General features: G+C 46.9%; 1 protein-coding gene across 9 annotated transcripts in view; it reads right to left on the reverse strand.

The window, feature by feature from the left end:
* Window positions 1–15,156, reverse strand: part of NCOA1 (nuclear receptor coactivator 1) — a 131,469-nt gene that overhangs the window by 36,562 nt on the left and 79,751 nt on the right. The gene's annotated exons all lie outside the window — the stretch shown is intronic.

Here is a 15,156-nt window from a genome sequence, read left to right on the forward strand (position 1 = left end):
GATAAATCCAGTAGTGAAATGCGGGTGGTAAGTGGGATGTGAGGAAGCCAGAGATCACGGGCCAGTAAGCCATGATGTCACTGCCACTTCAGGGTTGTTTCTTTTTGCTCCTCCATATCCATGACTGTTTTCCACTGGGAAAGCTGGGAGAGTCCCTTAGTCTCTCAGGATATGATCCAGGAAGGATGGGGAGCACAGTAGCCCTTGTCTCCACAGGATGCAGTTGAGGATAAACCCTGATGGCTAGGAGTGACTTGGGAGACTAGCAGCACAAGCCTGGGCTGGGCATTCTGGGGCTATAGAAGTATTTGCAAAAAAGTATTTAATTACTGTTTTATCACATGGTTTGGGTGAAATAAGTGCAGAAAGAGGCAAATGGGAGCTAAAACTTGATGGAGAGGACACCTGCTTCATTGATAGGGCATCAGTTAGCAAGGGAAAAGCAGGGATGTCTCTGGTTGCAGATGCTTTTTGCCACAGTGATGTTTTGCTCTGAAATGTGAAAATGCAAGCTCCTGTGGGGACAGCTAGAGGGGCAGGGTATCACCCACTGCATGTCAGTGCCCATTAGCACTAGCAAAGGAAATTAGCAGTCGTGCAGGATGCAGAAGAGTCCAGGAGTCCGGAAGCATCTTTGGTCCAGGCTCACAGGGCAGCTTCAATGCAGGTTTTGATTAAAAATTAAAAACACTGTTGTGGCTAGATGAAAAATGACTTAAACATGGTCCTCTATTAATTTTACACCATTTACAAGATTTTCCCAGGTACCAGAACCACAAATGCGGCTTTACAACTGAAAATTAAGACATGTTCTTTCTGTCTGTTAGTTATTGATATAAAGATGCTGGGGCTGGGATGCAGTGGCGATCCAGGGGACAGTCCAGGGGATGCAGCCACATCCCTGTGGGCTGTGCTTTCCCGCATGGCAGGAGAAACAACCTGCCAGAAAACCAAAGGGATGCTCAGAAAAACCTGAGGACCACGTGCGTAGTGCTGGGAGCTGGAGGCAGAAAATGGTCCCAAATTGGTTCTAAGAGGGATGACAGCAGGACAAGGGAAAATACTCCTTAACCCACAGTGTCTTGTGTTAGGACCTGGAAACCTAGATGCATCAATAAATACATGTTTATCAAATGCATTGACATGTATCAACATGTCTATACACATATCAACACACCAGGCTGACCAAAGAGCTCTGTTCAGCCTATGTCGGTCCAGCCCAGAGGGCAGGACATGTTTTGCCATGATAAACATCCATAAAGCCCAGTGGGGTGCATGCCAAAGGAGCAAGACGAGAGGTTTCTAGCACTGCTGAAGGTTTCTAGGACTGCTGAAGATTTACTTCTTATCTCTCTTGACACTGGTCTTTGTTTCTGGTCATCTCGGAGTCAAGGAAGCCGGTGCCCTGACTTGTCTGGAAGCAGAAGCTAAACTATTCGCTGTTTTGCAGCACATGGGATGCACTGTTTATTATGCTGCATCAAATCCCTTAAAGCTCCTGCTCACCTCCTCTGTGGTGGCACATCCCAGCAATGCAAAACTCCTTCAAAGTGTCAGTGATCTCCGCTAAGCACTTCAGTTAATGTGCTTAAACACAGCTCTTCAGCTTTTCCATCCTGAGCATGTGAGGAATACATTAACTCATTAATTTCTATTTCCTTTATTTCCAGCATTAATTGCAGTGGTGGCTCTGTGCTGGTGACGGGATGATGCTCTCAGAGAGCACCGATCATGGGCCAGGCATCCCCTGTGTTCAACACAACCAAGGACAGAGCAAATTCCTAGTTCTCCAAGCTCATAATCTCATTATAAAGCTGGACAGACAGATTCACATGAAAATAAACCATCAGGAGCAACGTGAACCCCAGCGCTGCTGCTGTTTGAGGCTGCCGGGATCCAGCTGCGGGGGCTTTGGCAGCCTCGGGCATCATAAATCCCCATCAGACAATAAAAGCCCGGCACGCCAACGGCCCCGATTGGAATCTAATTGCTGCAAACATAATTAAAGCAGGTTGTGTTTTTTTTTTCTTGCAGCATAGAAAGGAGCTATTTTAAAGGCACTCCTCAAATTACACCCCAATTTTATGACATCCAGGGAGATGTCTGGGTGCCTCCAGATTCTATAGGAGCTGCAAGATACTCAGCACCCAAAAAATATTAGGTCAGTGGGCTTGAACTGCGAGGTAAGTGTGTTACAAACAGGTCACCCAACACCACTGATAATTGCAGCGGGCACAGGACCCAACACCCACTGCGATGCCTGGGAACACCGTGGTCACTTTGAAAACAGTCTTGTCCTGTGCCAACCCCATGCAGCCAAGCTTGGCACAGGCAGAGGTGACAGTCCCAGCTCAGCCCTGCTATTTCACAGCCACACGAACCTCCTGGCTAGAAGCCACTGATTCTTTGCAGGATTAGAAGGGATGGGGAAGGCACAGGGCTGGTAAGAGATGGAGGACGCTGCTAAAGCACACCAGGACTGGAATATTAATGAAAAGCTTGGATGGCCTGATGCTGGACATGATGGCCAGCTGCACGAGGTGATGGGTACAGATTCTGCATCACTGAGAGCTGCTTTCCTGGTCCCTCACCCTGGTGGTACCCAGATGTGGATGGGGCTGCTGGCCAGGCTGCTCTCACTGTGCAGCCCCTTCCAGGCTCAGCATGATGAAAGGGAGGCATGGAGCAATGCTGGTGGAGGGGAAAGGGGTGGGAGCTGAGCAGAGTAAAGAGTTAACAACCCTGGCAAGCTGCTGAAATGGGGGGATGCCGGCAATTTGAGATGTGCAGATGGGTAGCTGACCCATTCAGAGCATTTTGCCCCCTGATTTTAGAAGACATCAATGTAGAAAGTCTAAATCTTTTGTTGATAAAAGCCCAAAGCCAAGAGCACACACAGGAAAGGCAGCTTGCTCATCCAGGGTGTTATTTCTTCCCCCTGCAAAACGACAGTGCAGTATGTAAGCCTCCTCTGAAAACTGGCTCAGATCCTCTGCCTCAAAACTGCATTGCATGGAGCAAAGCTGAAGGATGTGGCTTCAGCAACTGGGTACTACCATCCCCATGCCCACACTGGTGCAGGGTCACTGGTGGTTTCCCCTTTCTTTGCCTCTTTTCTCTCTTTACATTATTATTGTTCAATTTTCCAACCTCCCTAGTTCACCTTGGCTGCCTCCATCCCTTTAGCAGGTCTTCTGCTCTTTCTCTACCACCATTTTTGGTGGCATAAAGCACACCAAAATCATCCCCAGGATCCTGCACTTGCCTCCTTCCACTACCAGACCTCTGTACCTGAAAAACTGTACCTGGAGAAAATCACGCATCCAAGGGAGGGAAAAGACAAGTGTTGTAGAGGAGCTGTGACCTCAGCCACAGCTGGAGACCTTATCTGGACCAATGCTGAGGCCTTGAGGATGAGAGCCAGATCCAAACAATAGGAAAAGTCCCCCCAAAGGACTTAACTCATCACTTTTTACTCAAAACACAACAAAGTCCCATGTCCAGGACAGCACCCACACCCCAAGGGGTCAGAGAAGCAAGGATGTGGCACCAGAGCGATGGCAGGACCACAGGGAAGGGAGTTTAGAGGACACCACTCAGAGTCACTCCAAATGGGGTGCAGGGAGTGGAGGTGGGAAGATGTCCACCACTGATGTACATTTGGTGTCTTGGGAAGTCAGCATCGGCCCTGCAGGCACCATTGCATGGAGCTCCATCCATAGCATCCAGGGCAGGCACTCCTGCCTCCCCATCCCTTAAATCTGCAGTATTAAATTAAACTAATACAAGCTATCTGATTCTGCTCTTCATTTCAAATTTTGCAGCTAAAATGCCTTTATTTTTGCCCCATAAAGGAGAAAGTAATATCTGAAAAATAATTTGTTGCATGTGGGGCTCCTAAACCAGGAAATAAAAAATTCAAAACAGGATTTTGTTGAGAAACATCATGAACACAGAAGACCAGAACAATTGTTTCCACTTGCCCAGCACAAAACTTTGTAATATATTGCATTTTGAGTTGTGAGAAGCTTGCTGCTGCTCCCCAAGGAAGCCTCATGGAGAGGCCCCCATGGTTGCAGGCATGATGGCCAGGACCCAAACACTGCTCCATGCTCCCCAAGGCTCCTTTTCAACCCAAAATTTCTATGGTCAACATTAATTTTTCATTTCTTATGGTAGAAACATGAAAAGTCTTTGGGTTTTGAGTTTGTATTAAAAATTCAACATCTTAAAAGCAAAAAGCCCAACTGAGGAGGACTTGCAGTCTTTCCCAGAGTGTGTTGGGTACCCCTGTAGGTACCAAGGATGAGAGAGCAGGGAAAGGTCTTGCATCTGGGTTGGGGCAGTCTCAAGCACAAACACAGACTGGGTGGAGACTGGATTGAGAGCAGCCCTGAGAAGGACTTGGGGCTGTTGGTCAATGAGAAGCTCCCCATGACCCAGCAGTGTGCGCTTGAGCCCAGAAACCAACCGTGTCCTGGGCTGCATCACCAGCAGTGTGACCAGCAGGTCGAGGGAGGGGATTCTCCCCCTCTGCTCTGCTCTGGTGAGACCCCCCTGCAGTCCTGCATCCAGCTCTGGGGCAACAACATAAAAAGGACGTGGAGCTGCTGGAGTGAGTCCAGAGGAGGCTGTGAAGATAGTCCAAGGGCTGGAGCACCTTTGCTATAGAGACAGGCTGAGAGTTGAGATTTAGAATCATAGAATCAACTAGGTTGGAAAAGACCTCTAAGATCATCAAGTTCAACCATTATCCAAGCACTGCCAAGACCACCACTAAACCATGTCACTGAGGGCCTCACCTGCACAGTTTTTGTACACTTCCAGGGATGGTGATTCCACCACTTCCCTGGGCAGCCTGTTCCAGTGCCTGAGCATCATCTTGGTAAAGAAATTTTTCCTAATTTTTCTGAGGCAAAAAATTCCTAAATTCTTCTTAACTGCCTCCTGTCAGGCAGTTGTAGAGAGAGATAGGGTAGCCCTGAGCCTTCTCTTCTCCAGACTAAACACCCCCAGGTCCCTCAGTCGTTCCTCACCACACTCGTGCTCCAGACCCTTCACCAGCTCCATTGCCCTTCTCTGGACTCCCTCCAGCACCTCAGTGTCCTCCTTATAGAGAAGGGCCCAGAGCTCAACACAGAATTCGAGGTGCAGCCTCACTAGTGCCCAGTACAAGAGGATGATCACTGCCCCAGCCCACAGCCCTTCCCTCATCAATCAGGTGGTTCAGCTTATTTTAGAAGGAGATAAGTTTAGTCAAGCAGGACCTGCCCTTCGTGAACCCATACTGACTGGGCCTGATCCCTCCATTTCCCACATGTCCTTTATGATCTCACTTAGGATCATCTGCTCCATGACCTTCCCTGGCACTAAGGTCATGCTGACAGGCCTGTAGTTTTCAGGGTCTTCCTTCGTGCCCTTTTTGTAGAGAGGCATCACATTGGCCAACCTTTAGATGAGCTCTTAGGCAGAAGTTGTTCCCTGCGAGGGTGGTGAGGCCCTGGCACAGGTTGCCCAGAGAAGCTTGTGGCTGCCCCATCCCTGGCAGTGTTCAAGACCAGGTTGGATGGGGCTTGGAGCAACCTGGTCTAGTGGAAGGTGTCCCTGCCCTTGGCAGGGGGGGTGGAACTGGAGGAGCTTTAAGGTCTCTTCCAGCCCAAACGAGTCTGTGATAAGATGAAGAAGGTGATGCAATGCCTAGAAAACACAAGGGAGCACCAAGCACAACAGTTCCCCATCCCTCTCCCATACAGCGCAGATCCGCAGGCTCCCTGAGGGCCATGCTGACTGAACCCCCCAGATCTCAGACAGGATCTGCTCTATCTGCTTCTTAAAAGATGCGTGAGAAAAAGAAAAAACAGATCCACATCTGTAATTTCCCAAATGAGGAGCTTTGATTTTTAGTTAATTAAAATCAGATGGAACAGACTTGGTGCACTCATGGATTGAGAGCGTGACAGAAAACTGTGTCATTAATTACTGCCTGCTATGAGGTTCATCAGCCCAGTAAAACCAACATGAAAAAGACCCTACCATAAAATAAACTCATTGGCAGAAGCTGTGCACTGAGTGCACCTTCTAGTGGGGCAGGGAAAAAATGGTTTAAACAAGTCAGGAGGGGTGAAAAAGACAATAGTATTGATATAGGAAAGCAGCAGGCGAGAGGATCTAGACCACAGAAATGGGAACACTTTTGTCTTTTTAAACAGGTGTCTAGGAGGAAGACATGTCTAGGGCCATAGGGATATGTTATGGGAAAGCCTCCGAGGACCACTGGCTGCTGCTAGTGGTGGTGTCCCAGCTATCCAGGGGGACTTGAGGTCCTGAGCTCACTTCCAGCCTCCCCTTCAGTCTCAGCAAGCCCGAGCACTCTCCTCCCCATCCCTAGGGGTCAACATGAAGAGGAAGATCCAACCTCAACTGGGGGATGAAGCCAATTTCCAAGGAAGACCATCCTACATAGCCTCCAGGGCTCACATGTGGACTACAGCAATGATGGCTTCTTTGGAGGAACTCTAAATCAAAATTCAATCTGTGGAAGCTGAGATTTGCCCAACGCCCCCCTGTTCAACGTCAGCATATTCACACAGAGGCAGATGCTGAAAACCCAGCCCAGAGTCCTCTCTTCTTCACTTCCACAAATACCAGATTCCTCTCAAACACTGTATGGAAATCAGCAGCTCTTAGGTTGTATAACTTTTTATTCTAGTAGGAGGAAGGAAATTATCTGATCTATGAATTTAAAAACTGTGGAAAAATACAATCTGTGAGATTCAGAGCTTGAAAATACCAGTGCAAGAAATAGCAGAGCAGATCTTGGCTTTCAGAAATCAGCACAGCTCCTTCAGAACCCTGTACTCGCCTGCTTTACACCACCCATCACAATGATCTACCAGTGACAAGCCCCAGGGTGCTCCCCAACCATCTGCTGTAATGCCAGGTGGGAGTGCCAGGATGCTGAGATCCCTCTGATGGACCACTGGATGGAGATGTTTCCACCTGAGCTACTTTGTCTCATGCTCGCTTTATAGCCAAAGCAGAGAGGCATTTTTAGAGGAGATTCACCAGATCCATTTTAGAATCCTATTTTAAGATAGATTCTAATTTGGGGTCTTTTGGGGGGTGCTGTTATCCATTAGCCCTCCTCTACAACCAGCAGTCAAACATATTTTGCTCTCTTTCTCTTTTTTTCAGTGAGAGCTGAACACCTGACTTCACCATCAAACTCCATCACTGGCCCTAAAGAAAACAAACCATGCACCTTCAGAGTTGGCAATGCATCGCTTGCTCTAGCCCTGAGTATTTCTATGCCATCCCAGAGAATGTCCTCACCAACACAGCCCCAGGTGGCTCTTCAGACACACCTCGAACCCTTATTTTTTCATCAGTGCCCATGCAAAGGTACATGTCAGGAGGACACATCTAACCAGGCAGACAGCCAGGGAAGGAAACTAAGCCCTTGGGGTGTACAGAACCAACTCTAGTGCCCATTGGTGAGGACCGAAGACTGAAGCTGGTGGCCACTCCAGTTGCATCAGTACTGCCAACAGTGAAGACAGATCGGCAGAGAGCAGGACAGTGGGGATGTCCTGCTGTTCTCCATGTCTCACCTGAGCTTCTTCCTTTGTGACCTGGCTAGAAAAGCAGTCAGAAAACAGTTTTCCATTGCTGCTGTACTGGGAATGATGACAGCTCTATCTAATGCTCTTACAGCTATTTTTCATACTACCTGCAGCCCAAGAGCCCATCCTTAACAACCCGCAGCAGCACTGGGAATTTACACTAAAGCCCAAGGCCAGTCCCAGCAGATACAAACATCTCCAACGACTGCATAAAACATCAAACCATAAAAGGATGAAACCATGCAGAGTTATTCATATAGCAGCACAGATTTGCTGGTGGGACACAGGATTTATGTCAAGGTTAGTGATTTCAAAGTACCTTTTAAATTGTATGAGGAAAAGCTCCCACAGGCCAGCATCTAGATTAACACAGCAGCTTAACTTCTCCTTCCACTTGCCTAAAAAAACTTTCAACATGGATATTACAAAAACAGCACAACATCCCACAATGCTCCAATGCAATTCGGCATATGGAACTGTGGCAGGCCCTGTCAGCAGGAGACCTGAGGGCTACAGCCACCTCCACCATGCCTACAACCAACCCCAGGAAACAGGCACTCCTGTGTGCAATATAGGCAAAACCCATCTCTGTACCAGGTCTTCAGACTGGTGATCCAAAGATCAAGCAACATTAATTCTGCACGTGTCTATGGGCTGCTCCCCAGTTTTGGCTGCTCCTCCAAATGGTATTTCCCCTCTGTCCTGGGTTCAGCAGTAGCAGTCATGTTTCTCCTCCTTGGTAGCTGGTGCAGTGCAGTGTTTTGACTTTCGGCTCGGGAACAGAGCTGATAGAGATGTTTTGGTTTGGCCAAGGACTTTGTGAGCCTCATGCTCTGCCAGGGAGGAGGGGAAGCCAGGAGGAAGCAGAGACAGGACACCTGACCCAAACTGACCAAAGAGCTATTCCATACCACAGCACGTCATGCCCAGGATGTAACTGGGAGTTAGCCGGAAGGGCTGGGAGACTGCGGGGTTGGAGGAGGTATCGGTTGGTGCTTGGTCGGGCTGGGGGGGGGCGAGTTATCGGTCGGCTGGTGGTGAGGTGTTGTATTCCCTTGTTATTTCCTTTATCATTATTATCATTGGTGGTAGCAGTAGTGATTTGTGTTATACCTTAGTTACTAAACTGTTCTTATCTCAACCCGTGGGAGTTGCATTCTTTTGATTCTCCTCTCCGTCTCTCCGAGAGCAGGGGGAGGGCAAGAAAGGGGGGGAAGTGAGCGAACGAATTACCTGACTGGGTTTAAACCACGACACCCTCTTTTCCAACATAGAGGATAAAGATTTTGAGGACACGAATTCTGGTTTGGGGTTTTTTAAAACTTCCTTTCTTACTTTTAAACCCAGCAACAGACACAACCAAGTTCCTCAGGACTATACAGTGCAAATAAATTAAGAGTCTTTCTTTAACCCATTTGGCCCTTTCTATAAATGGCAAAGAACATATTCCAGCACTGCCCTTGTCCTCACCAACTGCTACATAATCAACTGAACGGCAACCTGTGACATCCTTCCAAGTGAGGGATGATGGACAAATCACACACTTTTCTTTAATGAGCTTAAAACAGTACTCCCCATTAACACTCCCATTTTCCAGCTGAAGAAGTCTCATGCACAATGACACACACTTCTGCAGCTCTTGCTGGAGTGGATTAAGTTAAGTGACACCTTCTGAACTGAGATACTGTTACATGCCATACAAGTGATCACAACCCAAAAGCCACCGGGGCTAGCTTTAACCACTGCTGCTTTCACACACTTAGCAGTTCACCAGCTGGGGGTTCTCTCTTGAGGGACTCCAGATGGACCTGCAAGAGCACATCTGTCCATGCCCCAAGGCAAAGAGCATCATGCACTGTCAGTGTACAACAGCACCTGGTGTATAGATGAAGATCCAAGACACAAGTCCCTGCTCCGACCAATAAACACCACTTTCTTTAGCAAAGTTTATATGGAAAACTGTGTTATTCTGCTTCTGAGAAAATCCTTGTGCAATGGCAAAGAGCACAGAGCAAAGCATGCTGCTGCTAGAACAGAAAGAAAAGGGTATTTCTTTCTGTCTTCACACCTTTTACAGTTAAACATTAATGGTGTCGAGATGTCTTAAGTAAAAAAGGCTGGTTGTCTGAACAATGTCAGGAAAAATTATACGGTGCTGAGTGAATGCAAAATTAATGAGCACTGAATGCTGACAGGAGAGAACAGGCATAAGGAGCAGAGACTTTTTTATAGTCGATGCTGAGATCAAGCAGGTAGAACATCTCCATCTTGCTGGGGGAAGGAATAAAGGGAGAAAAAAGCTTTCATCTCGAATCTGAAGAATTTAATTCTTTCAAAAACTGTGTCAACTCTGCATGGCCAAATCTGCAGAGATGAGAAAGGGCTAGATGTAGTGTCCTCCCCAGACTTTAATTCAGCCCTGGCATAGCCTTCATTCTCCTCCTGCAGGCATAAAACACATTGCAACACGATTTTAACGATCAAACTTAATTAATTTTGCAAAGAATGAGACTGTCTTTTCTCAAGGCGTAGCATCTCGAAACCCTGGTCCACAGCATGCTGAAGTCCATGAGAAGTTACTACTAAAAATTCACCCGTGTCAACCGTTAAACCAGCTTTATGTTCAAGTTGCACAGGCACGTCAAATATGTGAACTGCACCGGCAGGAAGACGCCTGCCAAAGCGTGCAGACAATGCAAAGCTCGAGCACGGCGAGGGGGGAGCTGACGCTTCCCATGCACAGAGCAGCACTCCCCTCCCAGCCCCGCTCCTCCAAACCCGGCTTTCTCGCACCTCCCATCTGTCTCTCCTCGGCTGCAAAGGGAGAGCTGTCAATCGCAGCTCTTGACGGGATCGACTTGCTTTTTCTGCTACGCCAAAGGGATCTGTTTGAGGTACAGGCAGACTTCATGGGGCAGTGTGAATGAATTGAGGGCACTGTAACGTGCATATGAGCGTGGTCAGCAGGTGCAAATGCAGCTCTGGGTCATGAGGTGCCCCCAGGGGGACAGGCATTGGCAGGAGCAAGCTATGTGGTATGCAAAGCTAACTAAGGAAGAAAGGAGCAGCGTGGTTTGGGAAAGCGCCCAAAGAAGATGGAGCCTCCTGGTATGGGAATCTACCCAGAGAAGGTGGAGCCATGTGGTGTAAGAAGCCACCAGAGAATATGGAGCCTTGTGCCATAGGATTCCACACAGAGAAGACATACCAAGACATACATGCGAAGACTGCTTTCTTGTTGATCTGCACAGAGCCTGCTCAGGAGGACCTCACCTCCAAAATGAACTTTAACTCTTCCAGTGCAATCACTACCTGCAGAACTGTGGGAGCAGCACCAGATGCTGGATGCTCATAGTGGGTACACGAAGGCACAAAGGGTGCAACTACTTCTGTAAGAACCATATCCATTATTTCAGAAATTTGGAGTGGTCCAAACTATTCCCTGCTTCTATAAGAAACCATCCACCCATGTAATTCACTGTCTCAGCAAATCCCCTGAACCAAACCTAGGACAAACATTAGCCTGAGGAACCTGATCCACTATTCCAGTGTTCATCTACTCCGCTCATCACAGTACGGACTTAACGATTTAAAGGGTAGTTAGCTGAGACTGGAGGTTTAATTAATGAAAACCTGTCTTGGAGAGTGGACTTCCTAAACAGCAAGGGCAGAAGGAACAGTGAGAAATACCATTTAAAACCAGCCAAACAGTGTCATTTGCTCTCTACCCAAGGCTCTGGTGAGGCTTTAAGTGCCACCAAACACCCCACGATGAAATCCTGGGGCTTGGGGGAAGCAGAAGAAGCCAGATGGGGAGCTCAGCAGCTGAGCACCAGGGAATAACGTAGCCCCAGAGGGAGCAAAACCACTCCTGCATCTCTCATGCTCATGTCCCAGCAAGTTTGTTTGCTTTGCCCAACCATACAGCTTGGCATAATAAAAGCTACTATCTCATTGTACAAATCTCCTTTTATTTCCTATGCTTGCAGGAGCGTTAGGAGGATTAAGGTCTATAAACGTCTGTTCAGGGGAAAATCTGGAATGAAAATGGAAGGACTTGCATGCCTGGCTCCAAGTTCGGTTTGTTGTTTGTTGGTTTTTTTTTTTTTATCCTAAGAAAGAGGTTTATTGTATTACTTCTTGCTTTTTAGGCATGGAAATGCTTGTACTGATGGGTGCTCTGACGGGTTAATAACTCAGATGAGCACTTGCAGAGATGTGTTGGGATGAGCTTCCCTTTGAACCAGTGTCTTGCAGTTACTTGATGACTAGCTCAGATGACTCGCAGCTGCTGGAAGAGAGGTGGGATGGACCCTTGCCATCCTACTTCTGCACTCAAAGGGCTGCCAGGCACAGATGAACCTTTCTGATCAACCACCAAATGAGCCAGGGTCCGGAGCAGAGGGAGGACAAGCAAAATCCTGATGGGATGCCATGCTGGGGGAGGAAGAATCTTAAAACAGGTTTTTTCCATCTCTATGAAGGATAAAGAAGGCCAGGTTAAAGGCTTTAAAGAAAGAGGGTATTTTTTCCCTCCTCCTTTCCTGCTTCTCTTAAAAATGAGATTGAATCAAGAAGGTAAAAAAAAAAAAAAAAAGGAAAAAAAAAGCTAATCCAGCACAGCAGAAGGCAAGAGGAGGAGTGATGAAGAGCGATTTCTACAGGTGGTTTATGACTCTCTGCATGATCCACACGCCTATTACATCCTATCAAATCCTCTTACAGTGAGGTGCTAAAGGATTTATTAGTTCTTGACAGTGTGAGATGTTTAAAAGCTTGAGGATGTAATAACCAAATGTTCACTTGTTAAAATCAAGGCACCGTTTGGAGAGGTCTGTGCAATTCTTAGCAGCCTCCCCTTCCCCTTGGTCTATATTTAAGTTGCCAGCTAGATTAAACCTGTCAGAGCAGGGATGAGAATTTTATTGACATGCTCTTTAGGTGGTACGGCTCCATAAAATAAACATATACAGAGGATGCTCCCTGGTGTGGCTGCACAGGCAGAGATTTTTATAGTACTGACCTGGGGGAGTTTGTATCTGAAATCAATCCCTGATATAAAACAGATTCCAGAGGATACGGAGAGACAGACTTCACAAATGTCTGCAGGGAGTGTGGGCAGGGATGCAATCCGTTTAACATTTCATGTTGAAACCAAACTGCAGAGAAGGAGAGGGTGTGAAATTCCCCAAACCTGCTCCAACAAACTCTTCACCTCTTGTGTGTGAGGTGCAATTAATTACTTTGATAATGTGGAGGGTTTAATCCCAGGAAGGGCTCAGGATGCAGTGTGGGGCAGGGGACCAACAAGGATGTTCAGGAAGCAAAGTGAGGGCTCTCACCCCAGCTTTGCACTGGCAGAAGTTGCTGCAGACAAGGGACCCAGCTCTCGAGGCATTTCTCAAGATATTTAGATTTACAGAGATGAAGGCCAGGAGAGTAGATTCTCCAGTCTGATCTCTTGAATATCACAGAGCCATCAAAGTTCACTCAATTCCACCAACACGAGTCTTGAACTTCTGTTTGGCTAAAACCTGATGCAACCCACTGCTTCCCTTGGCAGCTGGTCCCCAAAGCAATCACCCTCCCAGTTGTAACTCTGGGCCTGAGTCCTAATTTGTTTTTGTCTGGCTTCAGTTTTGAGACATTCTCTGTTATGCTGATTTAAAAACCTCTTTAGTAGCCAGCATTTTCCATCCTTGTTAGTGTTTATAGTGTCATCACCATGTACCCACTCCCTTTTTTTGACAACCCTCGGATACACTCAACAGAGCTCTTCAGCCTTCCAAGCTGCAAGACATTTTCTCCAGCCCCTGGCTCATTTCTGTGGCTCTCCTCTCTGCGTCTCTGGATTTTACAATCTCCTTCCAGCATGGATGCCATGCCTGAGCTCCAGTTTTGTCCCACCAACTCCATGCACGCACAACATCACCCAAGATGCAGAATAGTACTGAGATCTAGCAGAGACTCCCAAGATCCTTCTATGAAGTTCCTTTCAGATCTTCTGTATGAAAGGGTATATATGAAGATCCTTCTATGGTTGTGTCAAGATCCTTCCATATGATCTGTCCAGAAGGATCATACCAACCATAGAAGAAACTCAATTTGGAGAATAAAGGTGTTTCATCAGCATAAGGAGAGGTCACCAGTGGTGTTTCCTCTAGCACCCGAGATAAGGTACTCATGCAGGGAGAAAATACAAACCAGAGGGTGGGCTGACCCATTCACATGGAAGAGGACCAAATGGTACAAAACCTACCCAATTGCTCTGCTAAACTGCTAATTTTTTCCTCCTTCTACTACTTTAAGGTCATGCACTCTCCATTCAAGAACATGAGCTTTTGCTACAAGTTGGGGATGGTTTAACGGAGGTGACAAGAGGAGACAAAAACCATTACCTCCAGCATGCTAGGAGTGCTACTGGCAACAACCAAATGCTACTGGTAAGATCTGGTACGAAAAAATCATGACAGTTTGAACCAATTCACTCAGAAAAAATGAAGTTCAGTTGGAAGAAGTACAGAGAAGAGCTATTGGGTTGATTAAAGGAAAAACATAGCTATCACACACCAAGATCCCAGGAGAGCTCGGTTTGTTGGACAAGTCAAGTGAAGATGGAGAACAAGAGCAAGAGCTTCATAAAAATACCTTCATAGGGAAGGGTGGAATTGCCAAACAGAAGGAAGAACAAACCAAATTAAAGGGCAATATTGGCACAGGAATGATCTGAAACTCATTTCCACCGAAAATGAGCAGGTGGTTTCATTGTCTTCAGAATATCATAAAGATTCCTGGAAGGATGAAGTTAAACAGTTAAAAGGACTGTATCTGTTTGTACTCTGTTTACCTTGGATCAGCCTCACACTTAAGGGCTTTCAGCGGGCACCTACAAAGCCAAGGAGGAATTCCCCCTCCTCGCTGATGTCTGATCTGGCCTCCAGGGTTTGGTTGGTTTTCTTTCTCTAAGATGTGACAATAAATTGGCTATGGGGATGGGATGAAAGCGGTGTTCATCCCCTCCCTCTAGTAACTGGAGCAGCTCCATCAGGGTTAACCCAAACACCAGATCTGGGATGAAGAAAGAGCCTTCCTCTCAAGCACCTGGCCAAGAAGGTCCTTCCTGACCTCAGGAATGAAGGTGGAGAGACCCAGAGTCTGCAAAACACCGCTCTAAGGCAAAAGCCCTTTTCTGACCTCCCTTGAAGCAAACAAAATCAGGATAACTCCAATAAAGTCAATGCATTTAAAGAGGAGATCACAGCACCAGGCTGACAGTTGTAGCCTGAAGAGATTCCAATCTAATTTTAGATTTGACACAAACCTTAATGTGGTTTTAATTAATTAATTAAAAAAAATCCTTTAATTAATGTAAACCCCTTAAAGCAGTTTTCATTTACTCCATTTCCAGGAGACATTTCCACTTACATTGCTCTCTCAGATGCCATTCTGCTGCTTGCTTTTGTTCTTCAGTCAAACCTCAAATGTTAGACCTAAACTTCTGTTTATAATACATCCCTGGCCTTGAAGGCTGGGC

Source organism: Pezoporus wallicus, unplaced genomic scaffold, assembly GCF_028554395.1.
Source record: "Pezoporus wallicus isolate ANWC-B61680 ecotype Strahan unplaced genomic scaffold, APGP_CSIRO_Pwel_v1 contig_6464, whole genome shotgun sequence".
NCBI classification, from domain to species: Eukaryota; Metazoa; Chordata; class Aves; order Psittaciformes; family Psittacidae; genus Pezoporus; species Pezoporus wallicus.